Genomic DNA, 20,051 nt, shown 5'->3' with positions numbered 1-20,051 from the left:
CACGAACTGCCTCCGGGGGTGATGGAGGAAGGATGCTGCCAAGTTTAAAGGGAGCTACACCGCAATTATGAGAGCAGCACCATCCCTGCCCTACAAAAGCGTGTATCCGGTTATACACATGAATTGTTCTAATTATTCACACTGCATCATGTGGCAGGATTTAATTGCAAACATGTGTTGACTTGAATAAAAATATATTTTAAAAAGGAGATTGATATATTGTGACTGCTTTGATAAAGTTTGTAGGAACTGAATGAAGAGCAATCACGTCTGGTGCCTCGTGGCATCAATTCTGCATCCTGCACACGTCAAGGATGGGGCCCTGGCACTCACCCCGGTGCAGCCGGGTGGCACGGCTCGGCCCCTTAGCCACAGGAACGGCCCCGAAACCTCCTGAAAAAAGGGGTTAAAACAGATCCGCACAGGCTTCGCAGAGGCTGCACTCTGAGATGGAGGGGTTGGCGTAGTCAGATGGCAGAGGGGAGGGACTGGCTCGTACTGGGATGCAGAGAGCTGGTACGGGCAAGAGACGGGGTACCCTGGGGCACCTCTGCTGCTGGCACCTCCCTGCAGAAGCAGATTCCCCCCAACTAAGCCCTGGCCGAGCCCCATCCTGGAGAGAACGCCTGGTCCGACAGCACCTGGCACGAAGCCCCAGCGCCCGCTGCATTCCCTCCTGCTTGCCTCCCCTTTGGAATCCTCCCGCCGCTCCCCCCTCCGCGCATCCCGCCACCCAGGGATGCATTTTTGGCAGCTCTCACGGTGCCCCCGGCCACGAGCACGGCACTGCCCCGGGACCCCGCCAGGCGCCGGGGCGTCGCGGGGCCGGCAGCGCGGGGCGCAGCGAGGCGCCTTGCGGGCTCCCATGCTGCGCAGTCAGGGTTACCATGTGATGCTCGTGGTTGCTATGGAAACGGTGGTCTCTCACAAAAAGATGCAGAAATAGTCTCCGAGCCTCCCCAGAGGTCCGCGCTGCCAGGCTGTCGGCACCCCGAAAGTCGGGGGTGCTGCCGCCCGGCCCCAGCCCCGCAGCAGGAGCCGAGGTGGGGGGAGAAGCCGGCGAGCGGCCCCCGCGCAGCCTTTCTGTGCAATTACAATCAGGGCGCCACATTTATTTTTGGATAAGCAGGACCTACTTTTTCCTGTGGCTCCCTAATAACGTACAAAACAGCGGGAAGCGAGACAGGCTGAATCCCGTGCCTGCCGCTCGTAGCCTCTGGTACTTTGCATAATCGGGGCTTGTCATTCCCCATCAGCTTCAGCTCAGAAACCCAAGAGGCAAAGCCATGTAAGGTGGCAACAAGCTTAGAAGAAGCCTTCAGAGAACAAATCTCTCCATCACTGATGGGGGATTATTTTAATACTAAATTCCGCAACAAAAGCCCACACTCTGGCCCAGATGCCTACGCAACAGCACCTCTTCCCAAAACCAGCTTCAGCCTCAACAGCACTAACCCCAAATCAGTTTAATGTCACTGCTCGCTTGCCGACAGCACTAAAAGCTCCCTGCCCGGCAAAGGTTAATGAAGTTAGCGACAGCAGAAGCAGAGATGCCCCTGGTTATCCTCGCCCTCATCCCGGCTCCTGCGGGCAGGCTGAGCTCCTCTCCCCTCCCTGGGACGGTCCTTCCTCCATCTGCGACACATCCGATATTTGCCAGCCGGAGCCGCCTCACCGAGGGCCAGCCAGCAAGGATTTACAGGAGCCCAGGTCTCCCCGACGCAGCCGAGCAGCCCCGCCAGGACCCCCCCCACTTGTAACGATCGATGGCCTCTGCTCCCCTCAGCTACAGCTCCCCTGCTACAGCACAGCTTTTTGTAATCAATGAAATGACTTAGAAACAAGACGCCAGGAATGCAAATCCTCTGGATCTAAGTCCCCTAGCCAGCATGGAGCAGCTAAACCCCTCGCCTAATTTAACTGCACATCCAAATTCCACATATTCTAAAGGGTATCAGCAGATTTCATTAAACTTCTTCATATTATCGTGTAATCTGTCAATTAGCTTTGTGTGCAACAGCAAACAACAAGGAGCTTTATCTTAAGTAAAACATGAAACATTTACATCCCTCCTACAGCCTTTTATTTTTCTTTGCCCACCCTTGATTTAAAAACACAACCCTTCTTTTGTTTGTTCTTCGAAGAAGCAGGAGCATCTCCCATGCTCATCCACACGCAGCAGAAACATGCCAGACTTTTAAGTTTCACATCAGACTTGCCTTGTATTTGGGAGCATTTCAGCAAGCCACTCGGATAATTCGCGCTTCATTTTCCCCTCCAGAAAAAAACCCACAACACTATTCTGTCCCTTACCAACAGATAAGCGATGAGAAGAGGTTCATCAACGCCCACTGTAGGGCTCCAGCTCCATGTGTTAAAGGGTCTCCAAAAACACAAACTATTCTATTTTCGTCAGTGAGAAATTTAATGGGCCGGAGTCGGGCACGCTCCAGGCTGGGCACCGGCTGCTCCTCCTGGAGACCGGCTCCGACTCCAGGGTTTGGAAAGGTCTCCCTGTCTCCGCATAGTCTGGGGGCTCCTGTTCCGACAAGTGTTTATTAGGTGTCCCCTGTGGTACCGAGAAGCAATAGAAAGGCATTAAAACAAGTTAATGTGTTTCACACAACATCAGTTTCCAAAGTGGGGTTTGTAAGCTATCCTTCATTCACGGCCATCAGCCTTTCTCTCTGCCTAGAGAGGAAATAAGGCTGAGAAATGCTTTTTGTATGATCTGCCAAACCAAAAAAATATCCCTGTGCTTTGGTAGGGGCAGAAAAAGACCTTCGCATCGTGTGCATACAGGTCCAAAACTTCTGAAAAGGTGCAGACTTCTCCCAAAAAACAGACTGAAGAGACGCCTCAGCTATTGCACCCACCGGAGGCAAAGAGGTCAAGACCTGGCGGTGGAGGATTTCTGAGGAACAGGAAAGCATCCATCATGGAACACCAAATCCCTGAAGCAAACCATCACCTGTACGATCAGAGCCAGATGAGGATGAAACACTGGTTAAAACATGACTTACTCCCTAAGACTGAATGTAACGGGGTTCACCACGACGTGCACCAACTGGCAGAGACGATATGAAACGGCCCCGCGACCCCCTCGGCACAAGCGGCGACAGAGCTGGCTCAGACCGTAACAGAGCCTGGTAAATTGGAAAAAGCCTGAAGTACAAACAGCCTGCGCTGCAGGAAGAGACTGTGAAACTCCTGAAGAGTTTCATAAACACAAATTAGCCAAGATAACAACAAACAGCAGCAAGAACTCGGTTCCACCCCGCTTTGCAATGTCATTTGTGCCCGGCGTCGGAGCGGTGCAAAAGAAATCATCCCCGCGCCCCCCTCTGCCCACGCAACGCCCCGTCCCCACGCCGGGGTGTCCCCGGGAGCGGGTGGGGGGACGGCAGCCTCTGCACGTCAGCACAGCAGGCTGAAACTGCAGTAAAAAAAGGCTGACAACTAAAGAGAGAAAATACCAGGTCCCCACAGTCTGCGTGGCTCCCGTCCCCCCCAGACTCCTGTGAACTACAGCCGTGTGCTTGGAAATTAGACGGATTAATTATTGCTACAATTAGTAGTATCGTGAAGCATCTCTAGTGGCAGGAAATAATATTGTCATAAACTTGCATAATCACTCAATATTTTCAAATGAGCAGTTGGATCCACAGTTATCATCTTGACGCTTTCACCAGTGACATCGTAGGGTGGAAAACACAAAGCTGATTAATTAGTTCTCGTTTTAAGTCAAGCTAAACTCTGGCGCTCGCTGCCACGTGCCGTCACTCAAGCCAAGGCTGTGCACAGCCCGAAGAGCAGGTAAGCGTGCGGGTGGGTGACAGCAGCGTCCTCCAACGCGGGGTCTCGGATGATGCAGGCAAAATGCCCCGGGGTTCAGCCCGTCTCCGACCACGGGACCATCCAACGTGCGGGGGCACGAGGGCGCACACACGAACATTTCAACTTATTTTTTTTGCATGGTGGGAAGGAAAAATCCCACTAATCATTCCAGTCTCCCGCTTGCTCACCCAGAGCGTGTGGTCACAACCCTGGACCCCGGCAGGTCCCAAGGCTCGGGATCGACGGGCAGCGCCTCCGCACCGGGATGCAGAGCAAAGCCCGGGCTGGGGCGGCCACACTGCACCCGCCCCGTGCACCCCCAGCACCGCGGCCCCCGGCGGCCGCTCGGGTTTCTGCCCCTCTTACTAATATAACACCATCAGCTCACACGCGCTCATTGTGTTTCAAATAATAGAGGAGCTGGCACAGCATCCCGTACAACACGGGGTTTAACTGATTAATTTACGGCTTCAAAAGCAGCGGGTGTTCAATTCCGGCCTGTTCCTGGGGTCTCTGACAAGCCACTCCGGGTGCTGCAGACCCGGCGCCCAGAGCTTTTCCCATTTGCTTTATGTAATTTCTAAACCAGTGCGTGCCTCATCCTCACAGCCGGCTGCTGGGTGTCATGGCTGTGGCTGTATCCTTCAAGACAGCTCTAAATACCAATGTCTCACTTTGCCACCAAGGCCACCCACCGTTTTTCAACGGCCGGAGGGAATTTAGGAGCTGTTTTAAGTTCACAGTGCGGTTCCCTGCATCTCCTGGCGTTGATGCTGCTCTTTGAGAGCCACGGGCGCAGCTCCATCCCAGCCATCTCAGGGGCAGCCAGGGCCTCGCTGGGGTACCCTGTGTGATGCACAGGCAGGTAATACATATGTCGCCTATAAACAACGGGATCAACGGGGGGGGAGACAGGTGACACCTTCGGGCCTCGAGGCTGATACACTGAAAAGGTTTATTTTTACTCTCCCACCTTGAGGATTTGTTTCACCAACAAACATGTATCAGCAAGAAGCAGCTCCAAGCTTAACTACATCTCCTGCCCCATTTCCCCTTTAACAAGGCTAAATAAATATATTTCTGCGTTGGAGTTAAGAGAAGCGATATTCTTCTCCCCTATCGCTTTCCAAATGAAGCTCCTGAAAGCCCTTTTTGAAGCTTCCCGGTTGCATTTCCAGACCTGCTCCCCCTCCGTGCTCTGGAGAAATGGATTAAACAAGCCCTTTGAAGTGCTGCTGCTCACGAGCCGCTCTGGGCGAGCTCGGCTCGGCTTTTCCTGGTGTCCTGGGAGGAGGACAGCCACCGCCACTCGCCTCCCTCTCATCCCACAGATGCCGAGGGGCAACGGGGCTGGATCCAACGCACACCCCCAGGCGGGACACGGCGCCGCCCACGGCAGCCCTCGCGGCCCACCCGCACCCACCGCCTCCCTCCGAAAGCGATGTCCGGCTCAGAGCAAGCCCCTCTCCCTCCTGCCGCATCCCCATCCTCTGCTGGGCACGGGGGCAGCGCCCTGCAAGCCATCCCAGACCCGCAGCGGTGCGCGGCCAGTGGCCACCCACACTGGCACCTGCAGCAACAGCCCGGGGCCACCGACCCTGCCGTACTCACTGGCCAACTGACCCTTGGCTCGGTGTCACCCAAACTGCAAAGTCTTGCAAAAACTCCCAGGGCCGACCCCTTCCACATACGGGCAAAACTCCGACACGGGACCAGCGCCGTGGCACAGGCCCGAATTCCCTGCACTGAGCGTCGGCCGGACATGGCGGTGTGAGCCACCGGCGGCCCCCACAGCGCATTAAAGGTCCAAAAGCTGTCTGGCATTGCACACCAGGCAAGTTTTAATATGGAGAATATTCATCTCCAGCCATTTCTAGTTAATGGAACAAAGCAAACTGACGAGAAAAAATGGGAACATTACAGTAAAAACAACAACAAATTAAACTCTAATGCAATTAGAGAGCAATTAGGGATCTATCCTCTGGGAGCATTTTGGAACTCTAGGTCTTCCTCAAAATCTGATCTCTCTGCAACCTTATTTCTTTCTAATTAATAAATGAAGAAGTGAATGGCATGGCCCCCCCCAGCCCCCTGCAAAACGCCATCTCCTGCTCTGCAGGAGCAGAAGGTGGCAGCAGGTAGAAGCGTTCACACCTCCGAGCTGAGGAGAAATGCAGTTGTCAGCAGAACAAGGCGCAAAGGCAGGGAGAGCAGAAATCACCGCCTGTGCCCGCTGCAAGGTGACCAGAAACGCAGAGACCCGAATGCTCTCGTGCAAGGGCCAGGCTGAGCCGGCAGCGAAGCACGAGAGACCCTGGAAACCCCTTTGTTTGCCTACACACGGCACCCACAAAAATACGTATTTAATTCCTCCTGACTTTCTAAACTTGCCCACGTGTATGCCTATGGAAAAGCACCCACTTAACCGAATTGCTCAGGCAGCTGCAGAAGGGAGCGGGATGCGCCTCGGGCATCGGCCCCCGCCGCGTCCTGGGCAGGGCACCAGGAGCCTCAGCAGCCCTCGGTGGCACGGGTGCCCCGCGGCCTGGGCTGGCCTCTCCGCCACCCCAGCAAGTCCGGAAAGGACCCTTTGGCACGTCCTTCCCTGGAGGGATGGGGACGTTGAGTGCGGTGCCAACAAAGCGCCAGAGAAATTACAGAAGAACTGAAACGAAGGGGGCAAAGCTGCACCATCCCATTAAGCCGGTGCCTCTCCAGGCTCACCCACAAGCTGCCTGAAGGTCACAGCTGCAAACCCGACGCAGCAGAGCCTGGCTCTGTTAAACCCTCCTCCTGTGGATGCACACACAGTGAGGGCTCCCTGCAGAGGAGAAGGTGGCATGAGGAGGAAAGTCTTCCCCCTTTTCCCAAAGCGGCTGCCATTCCCGGGGGCAGCCCCATCTGCACTGCCCAACTCTGGTGCTCTTCAGCAAGGGCTGTTTTTCACACTTTGCAAGGAATAATGAAGCATCCATATGTCCTGCTACCTGCCCGGCAGCCGTCAGGGAAGCGACTCCCTTGGTGTTCCGGGGAGGAAGGGACCTGGGCAACGGGGGAGGTGGGAGCCTTGACCTTCATCTTTTTCTGTACCCAAATCCACCCTTGGGAACACCAGCGGCCCCGTTCTGGCCTAGAAATTGGCCCAGTTCTGATCGCTCGAACCAGTTCTGGATCTCAAGTCACACCTCATTCCGTGGGAGCTTAACCCAGATAAAGCGAGACACCCAGACCTGGCAGAGCCCAGGCCGCCCCCTGCCAGGACCAGCCCCAGCCTTGCCCGGCCATCTCAGACCCTGCAGCAACTTCTGAGGGGCTCCTGGGAGCCCCCCGACTCTGCACAACGCCCTGCAATGACTAATGGTCTGATCAGAGACTCACGAGTCTGAAAAAGATGCCAACTTTTGGTCAAAAGTTGCTTCTTGCAAAGAAATCATTCTGAAAAAATCCCCACTATTATTGTCTACGTTTGATCACCGATGGATCAAACCAGTGAGGAGGAGGAGGGCTGTCTGGTGGTGGGTTTGGGAATTTTTTCTCCCGTCAACAGCAAAACCCCTGCAGGGAGGGATGATAAACCCACAGCTGCACCAGGCTGGCCATCAGCGTTCCCTGGCAGATCTCGGAAGAAATCTCAGCAGAGTCTCATGAAGAGGGGGGTTAGTGGTGCAGGGCCATCCACCGAGCCATAAACCGCCCAGAGAAAACTGGGGTCACTGGGAGGGAGGTGGTAAGTCAGCAAGGATCAACTGGCTGCATCAAGTCCTTTGCAAACTGGAAGCAGCACATAAACCAGATCCAGGCAAACATCAGCAAAACACCTCCGTGCACAGACACCACCCCCCCAAGAGGGTCAGTCAGCTGTGAATAGCTGGGGGGGCGGTCAGGGCGCAGTACGTGCTCTGTAGCACACCTGGGGAGGTGGAAACGCAGCAGCACTCCATCTCCTCCAGGCTTTTCAGCACAGGAGAAGGCAGAGCAGGGCGGAAAAGCCTGAGGGGGAAAGACTGGGTGCAGGTGGAAAGTTAAGGCAGCGCAACTCGGAGTAGAGGGAAGTGACTTCCGAAATGCGTGCACCCAACTCGGCCGGGTACACACACAGAAACGTGGAGCAAACTGCTACTTCGGGACAAGGATTAATTATTTGGAGTGACTCAGAAATGACTAAGAACGATCAGATAAAATCAAGTGCGGGAGGGGGGATGGGGGGGGTGTCAATCCAAATTTTGGAACTGTCCCACCCCAGGATGCGGCCAGAAGGCAGGATCCTCCCCAGGGACAGGGATGCAGAAGGTGCCGGAGCAGGGACAGGGTCACTGGGATTAGGAGGTTTATAATCGACAGGTCTACACTGCTCTGGGAGTAACAAAGGATTCCTGCCCCGCTGTTTCTGATAAAATCAGGGGGAAAGACCCATTTTTACTCTAGACAGCTCCTGTGCTGCCCCTCCCTCCTGTCCCTTCCTACAGCAGATGAGTCACTGTCTAGCAACCTTTATCAAAATACCTCTTACAAAATTGTTTATCAGGTCCCTGCCATTCCCGGCCCCGCAGCACAGCGCAAGGAGAAGTGGTAGGAGATGCTCCAGGTCACTGTCCCTTTCCTGTGGGATGACGAGAGCCCCGAAGCCGCCACTCCTGCGCCCAGCGTCCCCCGTCCCACGCTGCCCCTCTCCAGCAGCATCCCCCACTCCCCCCGCTCACCTCTTCCATTCCAGAGCCGCTTGTTTGTGTTTTGCAGAGGGACTGCACGTGCCCATGCGAGAGCCAACAGCACAATCTCATGCAAAAAATGCAAACTGGTGATTTTTAACCGTCTCCTCGAGGCTTTGCAAACCTTGTTCTTCACCCAGTACTGCACATTAAGGTCACTCCAACATCAGAGGAGGGCAAAAGCAGCATGTGGCTGCCTGAAGGGCAGCAACCGGAGCACATTTAACATCAGGAACCGAGGGGGCATTGCCCAGGTCTGGTATCGCTAATCAATGGATACAGATCGCCAGCAATTCAGACGGCTCAAGGGTCAGATCTTTCATGCAGCTCAGAACAGCAGTCACCTCGCTCATGCTGCATAAGGGACAGCTTTTGCTCAGGCTCTCAGACCTACGGACTCCAGTGCAACACATGGGGTCAGCCAGCCCCACGGAGATGCACAGACCGATCCCCCTTTGCTGGCGACGAGCAGCCGTACAGGCTGGCGGCTGCTTTCCCGCGGGTGCTGCAGTGAGTGGAGTCAGGGCTGCCCCCGGGGACGGCAGCCCCAGCCCCCTGTGCTCAGCTGCCTCCCTGGAAACGTGCCTTCGCTCTCTAAGTGGTGCTGACTTGGGAAGTTCTCCAAACTTCCCAAACAACAGAGAGAATAGGCTTGTTTTCCTGCATCTGCAGACATCCATGCTCACATCCCGCAGCCCTAGGAGCTCCGGTTCCCACGCCAGACTGTGGGGACGCCTGCACAGAGCCCACTCAGTACAAGCACCCTCAGTTTCCACCGATGGTCCTGTGCAGGGGATGCCCGCAGCGAGAGGCCTGCCCAGCTGCGGCCACCAGCCCACAGGTGGATGCAGCCTTCGGTCAAAACTCCACCGGGAAAACATCCTAACGCCTGGCGCGGGGCTGGGCCACTTGGCACAGCTTATGCTGGCCACCTCCAACCTCCGTCTGCGGGTCTGGGGGTGGCACAGGGGGTGCCAGGCCAGACCCCCGAGCACGGGCTGCCTCTCCGCAGCAGCGCTGCTGGTACCAAAACCGCCCCGGCGGTACCAGCACCATCCCCGGTTGTACAAACACCGCTCCAGCGTACCAAAACCACCCCGGCAGCCGATCCCTGCGATCCTACCAGATCCCCTCCCACATCCAACACCCCCAATTCCCCGTCAAACTTTCCTCCAACTCTAACCATCAGACCCGGCGGGGCGCGGACCGGCCGGTGGGTACCTCGGTGCGGCGGGCGGGGCTGAGGCGGCGGGGGCGGCCGCGCTGCTCCGCTCCGGCGATGCTGCCCGGGAAGGCGGCGGGCGCCGGGCTCCGCTCCCCGCACCGGCTCCTCCCGCAGCCCGGCCCGACTGCGCGGGGAAGGCGCCGGGCGGGTCCGGGCCGTCGCTCCAGCTCCACCCCTGGCAGCAGCGATTGGCTCCGCCGCGCTCCGCAAGGATGCACCGGTCCCTCCGCATCCCGCTCCCGCCGCCGGCCGGAGCTGCCCCGGCAGCGGTTCCCACCGCCCCGGGCAGCCCCCGGGCTCGGGCAGGGCACGGCTGCCCGGCACAGCCCGAACCGCAGCACCGGGAGGGATTTTCCTCTCTGTGAAAGATGAGGATGCCCCAAATCCGATTTGCAGGGCAGAGGCTGTGAAGGATATCACAGGCTCCAGGGGGAACAGATTTACTTCCAGATTCACACTTTTGCAGATGACGCACTTATTTTAAGACCCTGGGTTTATGGAGGGAATGCGCCTCGCGCTGCAGGCGCCCGCCGCACACAGCACAGGGGGACAGCAGGGCCAAGCCCCCCGCGCAGGGATGAGGGGCAGGAACAGCTTTCTCCAAGCAGGGGCCAGAGGGTAGCAGATTCCAAAGGGAATGGGACGGGTTCACCTCCAGCCGCAGGGTAGTCAAGGCCTGCCTTAGGCAGGGCTGATGGGATGCAGAAGGCAAGGAACAAGCGCCCAAGGCCAGGGCAGAGCAGAGGAGGGCAAGGCAATAAACAGGGGAAGGAAAAATCAGGGGGATGCAGACCCCTGCAAACCATACGCAATGAGTAGACAGTCCCTAATGCAGCCCCACACACACGCCCAGGAGTCTGTAATGCACAGACAGGCTTTAACCACACCAATCTCCCCACTCTGACATCCAGTGACAGCCAAATCTAGAAAAAGAGTGGACTCTGCTTGTTTTTCATGCACAGTACCCTCCAGGGTAAAAGCCACTTCAGAGTTCAGACTGAATGTCCTGAAAACCAGGGTGTAGGCGAGCACAACCCCGTACACCTTCCCTCTGCCAACGCAAAACTTTAGAGGCAATATCATCTCACTGCCCTCCTTTCTGCTCATCGCAAAATAAGGAGGGCGGGGGCCAGCTCGGTACCGCGAGGGTGTCTGTCCCAGCCCTGCTGCGCTGGCAGGCACCAGCACAGGAGCCTTACAAGTTCGGGCAGAAACGGGGATGTGATGGAGCGGAGAGAGGTTGTGCTCCAAGCCTCGTGAGGGGACATTTCCAGCCTGTGCTGCACATGCAGACAAGGAGAAAGGCTGTTAATCTGCTCTGCTCCACCTCTATCAGCTCCCATAGACCAGCCGGGACGAGGGCGCTGGGTCTCTGCAGGGGAGGGGAGATGTCTCTAAGGTCTTTGCAGCCCAAGGCAACAGGGGGTTGCACCCTGGAGGAACTGGGGGACGCTCATCTTGCATGCTGAGATGTGGAATGCCCTCACTTCCAAAGCCAGGTAAAACCAAGCGCGTTTCATTCCCCTTTTGAACATTTGTCTAATCAAAGCGATTACAGGCCTCCCCCTTTTCTCACGAAAGAGCTCTGCTCTCTAGGTATCACCTTTGCCAGAGCCTGAGAAAAATGCTGCATCTTAAGCATTACACCTTATTGGAAAGCGTATGCTGCGTACGTAACACAGTGACAGCAGAATCTGATGGTACCCTGGGCCTCCCGGCACTTACAGCTCAGCTCCGGCAGACGGTCACTAAGGGGGTGTCTGGAGCGCCTTTAAGAAGTGAGTCTGTTTAGTCTGATTTGTTTCTATTAAATATACTTTGCAGACAGTCCAGGGATTTTGTTTGCGCAAAGTAGCTGGCTGAGACACCCTGCTGCACTTTTGCTACGGTATCTGGAGCCTCACCTGGGTGGTGAAATGGACTTTAAATCACCCTCTATCACACAAACATACAAAGAAAAGACTTCACCAGCAATTTTTCCATTTCCAGCTTAATCTGCTTGACAACAGTTTTACAAACTATCTGAGCTGTGATGCTTCATGATCCCGCTTGGCTCTTTAGCCGTAAAAAAAAGTAACTGCTAAGGAGCATTTAAGCCGTGCATCTAAGCCTCCAAAATTGACACGCACTCCTTAGAGCTGCCACCTGGAGCCTCAGATACTTCAGTGCTAAGAAGGGCACATCAGACAATATTTGCAATGATGCAGCTGCCACCCAGGGAAGAGACATTTCTATATTTCTTAAATCTCTTCCTCAATTATTTTTGTTTTTAGGATTATGTAATTCTCAGGAGCATCCCGTGCTCCCTTGTAATGGCAGCATCAGCACAAGAGATGTTGGAAATAACTTACAAATCAATAACTCCTTTAAAATTTTCCAAGGTGCACCCTCTGCCCATGGAGCACGCTCACCCCGTCCGTCGCAGAGCACTAGCTGCCTGTCTCCGCGTTCGCCTGTGGCTCCGTGGCCCAAGGAGCATTTCGGGACGCTGCCTGTTCCCCACGCACCGCACCGTTGCTGGAGGAAGCTCCGTGCCACCGACAGCTTTGGGGGCACTCGGAGGGTTATTAAACATTGGAACAGGCTGCCCAGGGAAGTGGTGGAGCCCCCATCCCTGGAGGCATTGAAAAGACGGGTAGATGCGGTGCTTAGCAATACGGTTCAGTGACGGGTTTTGTCAGTGTCAGGTTGATGGTTGGACTCGGTGATCTGCAAGGTCCCTCCCAACCCAGGCGATTCTATGATTCCATGATTACCACAGCGGGGGCAGGAACCGATCCCTCCCTGGGCTGCAAAGCCCCAAAGGCTCCCCGAGAGCCTGGCAGCATCCCCGCGGTGACGACTTGGTGTGCCAGCACGGTAGAGCCCAGGGGGGCCACACAAGGCTCCCCAGACAAAACGCCTCCAAGCAGAACTCTTTTTTGCAGGAAACAAGGGCGAGAATGAGTAATTCATTACTGCCCTCCTTTGTGCCAAACAAACCAGCTGCCCCATGGCTCTCCCTGACAGACTTGGGCAGCCTTGGTTTTGAACAAAGCCAGAAAATTCAGCTTTTGCTCCATCCCAGCACCCTGCCAGGGCTCAGGAATGCGTTTACTGGCCCTGAGCTGGGCTAACTTTGGAACAACCTGAAACGCATCAAAACAAGGAGCTGTAAAGCAGCAGCTGTGATTGATTAATCACAGCAGTGAAGCTGAAGGGTTTGATCATTTTCAAAAGCTCTTTAACATCTTATTCTCCGAAGACGGAGAGGTTACCACAGCCACGGAACAAAGCCGAGAACAAATGGGGCCGTTTCCCCCCGGGAGAGGCTCTGGGGGGGCTGCGTGGCATCACCCGGTGCCTCCAGGAAGCAGGAGGCCAAGATGGATGAGCAGAGCTGCCAGGCTGGGACAGAAACAGCCTGTCCGACACCTTGGGCCAGGCTCTCCAGGTGTGCCACCAGCATGGGGACATCGCTTGCCAGCGTGCACAGCCCAGCCCTGCACAGCCCGCAGGCCCTCGGCAGCTCTTTACGCACCCCGAGCCAGATGCCCACCGCACTGCCTGAGCCACCACGGGCATTTTTCCCCCTCAGAGCAGCCCGGTCAGCCCGGGTTCCACCCCGTTTCCATCGGTGGGTGCTGTCTGGCAGACGTCTTTGCTCTCACACCTCGTGCCCTCGCTGCCGGGGGCCTGCCCGGGACCACAGCACGCACAGCCCCCGCTACACTTCCCAACCCGCACAGGGCATCGGTCACCCTCTGCCTCGAGAGGGAGGCACAAACCCCCCTTCGCCTGCAGGCAAGGCGCCGACAGCCCAGCAGCCGAGTGAATAATTGAATTTCCCATCCAACCTCCTCACCCAGAGGAAGCTTACCTCTCCTCTCGCACACATTATGGCTATGAAATATTTCAGATTCCTTGTATTGTTATGGGAACACTATATGTTTTTCCCTTCCAGAAAGAAAACAAATCTATTTCTCTCTAATTTGACTCTGGTGGGCAGCCACATTGGTTAACTTGCCTCTTCCACCAGCGCCGCGTCCTCCCAAAGGCCGAGCTGTGCCCCGTCCACAGTGAGCACGCGGTACGGTAACCATCACCCCGCGGGGCTGTTCAGCAAAATATTTTTCAGCCAGCAATTAAATACTGCAGTGTTTTCTGGAGGGCGGTTAATTGGCACACGCAGCAGGGCACGCAGGGAGCCAGGCCCCGCAGCGGCGCTGGCGGAGCCGCCATCGCGCCACATGCGGCCGCAGCACCGCGGCACCCGCCACCCCAGGGCAGCGCGGACCCGCACACCCGCCGGAGCGGGGCCAGCAGCGAGGATGATTAAACACACCTGCCCTGATGCCCAGAGGCTTCCTGCTGGCATCCGCATCCGCCCGCGCTGGCAACAGGAACGCCTCTCCCCGGGTGGGCTCCTCTCCACATGAGCGCACCCAAGACACAGGAACCAGTCACTCATCCAAACGCTCTCGCTTGCTTAGGCATGTCAAACGTGGCGGTGCTGGCCCAGCCTAGAGCATACTTAACGAATGCTTGGCGTTTACGTGGCATTGCATGCTTCCAGACTGGTGTAATTACCTGGCGTCCCGCACCAGCCTCTGCAGCACTGGAGGTGGACAACACAAAGGCAAAGGCCTCAGAGAAGGGCGAGATACGACCCGAGGCATCCACAAAAACCCACACCCTTCACCTTCCTCCTCAGTCCGCGTGCGGGAGGGTGACGCACAGCCCCGTGTCCCCGCAGCACCGCGAGCAGGCGCCCATCACTGTGCTGCCAGCGCCGGGAGAGACCTGCGACCTGCCACAAACAGAAACCAGGTTTTCCCCCATGAAACCCTGGGTCTGACTGTCCGCTATTAATCTAGTGCTTTGCTGCAACCCCCAGTTCCTGAGTCACGACGTAGCCCAGTGAATAATTATAAAAACCTCCAGAAATAAACAGGGTTGTGTCACAGCTGTAAGCACAGCTCCGTGTTGCTTTGCTGTCCCGGAGAACACGCCATCGCTTCGGTTTCCCTTTGTGCTACGACCACACGTTAGCACTACGGCAAGTCTGGAAGCGTAACTTGTGGCACGATGTGGCTGGAGGATAAATGAGAGCCAAACCCTGCAGGACTATTGATCTGCCCTGGATGTAAAAGCTCAGCGTACCCCCCTATCCCCAAGGGAGGAAAAACAGAAACCTGCTGTCTTCAAAGCCATTTTCTTAATTAGCAGTCACTGCGCAGGTCAAGGGGCATGGCAAAGACTAGGTGGAAGGGAAACAAGCAAAGTAGAATTAATACTTGGGTTTTTCGCAAGGCACAGGCAGGCCCAGCTCCCGTCTGCGTTCACAGCTTGGTGCTGGCACATCAGAGCACGGCAAAGGACACGTCGAGATCTGGCCACGCACATGGCAACCAGGACTAGCTACGGGCAGGTCACCCTGTCAGACAGAGCGGGGAATGGCTGGAAGTACCTGCATTTTGTACTTGAAAAATCTACTTTTTATCTCATTCCAGTAAAACAGTTGTCACATGGTGAATGCCACGCTGTCCAGGGGACAGCAAAGAGCATCGTTCCAGGCCCTCCCTTGAAATGGCACTAATTGAATGTCAGCTTGTGGATTCAGAGCAAATTCCGGAGAGAGGATAGATGACGGTCTATGGTGCAATGCAGCAACATCTGGTGTTCCTCTTGGCACTCGCTCTTTCCCTTCCCTCCCTTGGGCTGTACTGTCCCATCCACGCTCCGTTTTCTGATCTGGCAAACACAGGGGAGCAAAGAGGAGAGGAAACCATAGGCAAAGGCACAGTCACCCGCGCGGTGTCTATGAGACATCCTTGGAGCAACCTCTGCCTGAACGGGGACCTCCATTCCGGTGAGACGGGGACACACAAAGCTGCCGGCGCTCCCCATCCCTGCTGTGCCACCAGCACAGGTGATGCTGCCGCAGTCGCCAGAGCGGCCTCCAGCTCTGCTGCCACCCTAATTCCCATTCCCGATAGGAGCAGAGATTGCAGATGGATGCAGAGCACGGCGCAGCGCTGGCTCAGGGAGTGGCAGCAGCTCCATGTATCTGGAGAAAGGAGAGACAGGCTGGAGCAAAGCTTCGTATCGGGGTTGACAAACCCCACAGCCACGCGCAGGCAGTGTGAGGCCGTTCTTTTAGCAAGGCCAGCCTGCCGAGCTAAAGCAGGGCAAAATGTTACCCTAATTGTGCTGCCGCCATTGCCCCTCTCCGTCAGCAGCAGAGGAGCTGCCCTGGGAGAAGATGCTGTTTGGCATCCCAGGGGCTCCAAGACCAGCGCACTCAGGCTCTCCAGAGAAGCCCCTCCAGTTCCCACCAGAAGGGGCTGTGCCTTGACCAGATGCTTTACGCTTGCCCCACACAAGGCTCTTTCTGCCCCGCAGCTCCGCAGCCGCCTCAGCATCTCCCCAGCTTTGCCTGAGGTGCAGCGAGGAGCCCACGCTCCCCGTGAGGAGCCCACCCTCCGGTGCCCAGCAGTCCCCCCTCCTTTGAGATGGTGACGGCTCAGATTCTCTTCTGAGGTTTGACGCCCTCTAGACTTCTCCTTTCCTGACATTCAGTGGTGAAATTAGAGCAGGCAGCAGCAGGGTTTTTTTGCAAAACGAAGTTTTCGAAGCGTGTTTAAAGGAGTACGTGCCTCTTCTCCGAGATTCGTGGGCCCTTCTGCCAGCTCGTGGTGTTTGAAACAGCCTGAACCAGCGGCTGACCCTGGCTCCATCACACTGTTAAACAAGCCCGCGGGATGTCCCTAGATAGGTTACTTTGATATCGTTAGCTCATCCTCAACTGCAGCTTTTAATCCTCGGGATAACAAAAGGCTGAACTGTAGCCGCCTTCCAGGATCTCAGGCTCTGGCGGAGCATCTTTAGCTCCGTGCATAAGAATCGCAGCACCCAGGGAGCTTAAACAAAGAGCCCCAGGCAGTCCCAGCCTGAAACACTGGGAACAATGCCATCGCTCGCAGATAGGGGAAGATGTTTGGAAATGCAATTTCCGAGGTCACCTTTTATCATCCAGGCAAACCATAGGCGCAGCGCAGGGCCTCAGCGCTGCTTTTGTCAGCCAAAGCCGGCACTGGGGACTTCCCGCAATTACAGAGCGGAGGTGGCCACGTTTCCAACAGGTCCTGTCCCACCTCCCGCCGCTGGACCCGAGGGGAACCACTGCCGACAGCAAGGGATTTCAGTCCTCCCCCTGAGGACGGGGAGGCTTGGTCCACTCATCGCAGAGGCTAAAGCAATTTTACGCTTCCTTCTGAGAAATCCTCACAGCAAAGCCTGGAAGACGCAGCGAGGCCAGACAGAAGCATATTTCCCCTGTGGTTACCCTGACGCCTGACTGCCAGCGCACAGACATGCAATTTGTGCCTCAGTAGGCAAAACCCCGTCAAGTGTTTAAGTTGACAACGGGAGCGTTTCTCTGATCGCTGCCACCTCAATTGACCCCACCACGGCATCGCAGGGTCCCCAGCGCCTCGCCAGCACCCACCGCTGCCTGCGACACTTGGCTTCCCAGCAAGCGCTGCCCCCGCGCCAGTCCTGCGGGCTCCTCACGCACTAGTTAACATCCAGCAGTTCTTCACTACATGCTCGTCTCCCTGCTCCGGGAGGTTTGTTGTTTCTCCCACCCCCTCTGACAGCAGAGTAGCCCTCGCGCAGGGAGCCATGGAGCGGGCAGCCGGGGTCTGGCACAGAGGGCAGAGCCCAGGCGCCGGGAGACAGCGGAGACGGGCCCCCCGGAGCGTAAAGCGTGGCAGAGAGGTTGGCTCTTGCACAGGGAAAACGTGGCCCTTAGCCCAGGCTGAGCTGCATCTCGGAAGCCTGTAAACAACAGCCTTGCTTGGCCTGGAGCTCTCTAAGCATTGCTAACGCCCCAGTTTTTCCTCTGGCTTAGAGACACGGGGAGCAATCTCTCTGCCCACACCGCTAGCATTAATCTGGAGTTAGAGAGTGATAACACAGATACGGCTGTCGCAGGAGTCCCTGTGTGGGAGGAGAGGTGAGTAACAACCCTTACCTGCCAAAAGCATCCTGAGAACTCCCTGATGGCTGAGACCAGGCGTGAGGAGACGGTGGCCACAGGCTGGGCACCGGCTGCCAGCCCCGAGCACAGACATAGAGGTGCGCTCCCCGCTCTGATCTCCCCTGCTGAGCTCTGCCGGCACAAGGAGCAGCTGGGCTGGGGGAAATCCGGCCAGTGGCTACCAGCAATCTGCCAGGAGGGCCCACGGGGATGGGAGATGCAGACCAGCTGGGCAGGCACCCACATGAGCCCAGCAGACAGCACACACGCCGGTGCTGGTTGTCCTGGTTGCACCTGGGAGCTCAGGAGAGGGAAGGCGGGCTGCTAATTGCTTACATGGATCCCAGTTACCCTGGAACTGGTCACCCTACACGGGCTGCAGCGCTGCTGGAGGATCACCCCAGCACGGACCAGCAGAGCTTGCTCAGCCCGGCTGGGGACGGAGCACGTCGCAGCACGGGGCTCTGCCCCCAGACCCCTCCGTGCAAAACCTGACACCAGCTCCGCATGCACTGCCCTGCCCCAAGGGCCCCGCTGTCACTGGGTTACCAGTATTGGGGTTGTCCCAACACCAAACAAGGCTCGCAGGACCTCCGTCGCTGTGGCACAGCAATTCGGCTTTACAAGCAGCCACCGGAACACTTGCTCCATCATCCTCCCCAGGCAGGCTCAAGCATTTACCAAGTTTGCCTTTTGCGTACCAGTTGCCAAGGGTGCTTGCTGCTGTCTAGCACTGTTGAAACCAGTAGACCAGGGCTCTCCAGCTCCACGGACAAGAGATGAACACGTATCAGCAAACAGCCAGCCCAGTCCCAAGGCGTGAGTATTAACAACGGGCTGTCAGCTACTGTTTGTCACTGCTAATTTATCAGAAGGGCCGTTTTGATTGGGTTCCGTGCCTTTCCCCAGGAACACCGAGGAAAAGGAGAGCTGAGTCAACGCGTTATTGTTCCTTGGCTGAGACCTGCCCCAGCCCCATGCTCTGCGTTGGCTGCTCGTCAGTGCCCGTGGCAGAGGGTCCCATGGAAAGGGGCAGGACAGGACCCAGGATGGTGACAGCCTGCAGGGCATGTCCAAAGCGATCCCCTGTGGCAAGTCCAGAGGGCAACACCTTGGTCAGAGAAGACAGTTTGCATCTGTCTGCACTTGGCCAAAAAGGGAATTTCCCTCCCAGCAGCAAATCCCTTTCTCTGGTTGGGGCCCCACAATACACACGGCACCAGGAGCCATTTCCATACCCGCCCTAGCCCAACGTGCAGGGTACTGTTTGTCTGCCTTGCTATAAATAGTTTCTAGCACTGCTGAGCAAGGATTAATGACTTCTCTAATTATACCAACTTCAGTTGGTGACAGGGGAATGATACTGTGCAGATGTCTGAGCCCACTCACCCAGCGCATGGCTGGATTGCTCTCTGCAGAGCACACCCCTACGTCATTTCATAATTCCAAGGAATATCAAGTCACAAGTGCACCAAAGCAAAAAAAAAAAAAAAAAAAAAAGGTATTTCTTAATATTAAATAAGACACATCTGGAAACCGTACCCACTCCGAGTTACTAAAAGGAATCCTGTCAGGTTTGGGTGGCATCTCACAGAGCTGCATTCCCACGTAAACATTATCTGTGATTTGTACCACTCCTCCTGAGCATACAGAAGAACCTGCTTCGTATCAGCTTCCCAATTAACCCTGGATTTTAAATTGGCTTGCCTTATTTACCAGGCAACTGCTTGCTTTGTCCTGCTGAAAAGGAGCGTTTTCCACATGCCTGCACTCCCCGGGCCGCAGCAGGACGGGTCCCCGCACCGTTACTCGGCTGCTCACGTTCCACCGTAAAACCCATTGTCCTTTGTCCAAACATTCCTTTTCCACATGACTTGCCGATAGCGCACACAAGAATTTCTGTAGAAGGGCTCTTACTTTACCAAAAAAAAAAAAAAAGCTAATAATAGGAAAGCACATCTTGCAACACCTGATGGTAGTTTCAGTCCACCTTCTGCATTTTAAGTTTTCCTATTTTATAACAGCATGAACAAGATGCAGCGTTGGAGGGGAGTATAGTATTTTGGAGCCAAAATAACTCTCTGTTTTCTGAACGGTTGATGGCTACGGCAAAAAAAATGTTTTCTCCTGAGACCATGGCAGGTGCATAATTTGCCTGGGAAAATTACTGGAAAACTGAACAGCCAAGGAGCACTCGGTTCAGCAACCGCAGCACTGGAAGTGTCAATGTGCAGGTCCCCAGGCTTCCCAAGCTGCC

The 20,051-nt window shown here is 55.9% G+C and overlaps 1 protein-coding gene across 3 annotated transcripts in view; it reads right to left on the bottom strand.

Annotated features, from left to right (window-relative positions):
* Nucleotides 1-17,898, bottom strand: part of ZMAT4 (zinc finger matrin-type 4) — a 71,589-nt gene extending 53,691 nt beyond the window's left edge. For 2 of the 3 annotated variants that reach the window (XM_054225108.1, XM_054225110.1), the window contains exon 1: nucleotides 9,768-9,896. The gene's annotated coding sequence lies outside the window, so the exon portion shown is untranslated. Of the gene's footprint in view, nucleotides 1-9,767; nucleotides 9,897-17,788 lie in introns of those variants that run through there. The other variant, XM_054225109.1, reaches the window with a different exon arrangement.
* Nucleotides 17,899-20,051: the final 2,153 nt, after the last annotated feature.

This window comes from Rissa tridactyla, chromosome 20 (assembly GCF_028500815.1).
Source record: "Rissa tridactyla isolate bRisTri1 chromosome 20, bRisTri1.patW.cur.20221130, whole genome shotgun sequence".
Classification (NCBI taxonomy): domain Eukaryota; kingdom Metazoa; phylum Chordata; class Aves; order Charadriiformes; family Laridae; genus Rissa; species Rissa tridactyla.
Note: the sequence above shows the minus strand (reverse complement) of the source record. Positions and strands in the feature narration are given on the sequence as shown.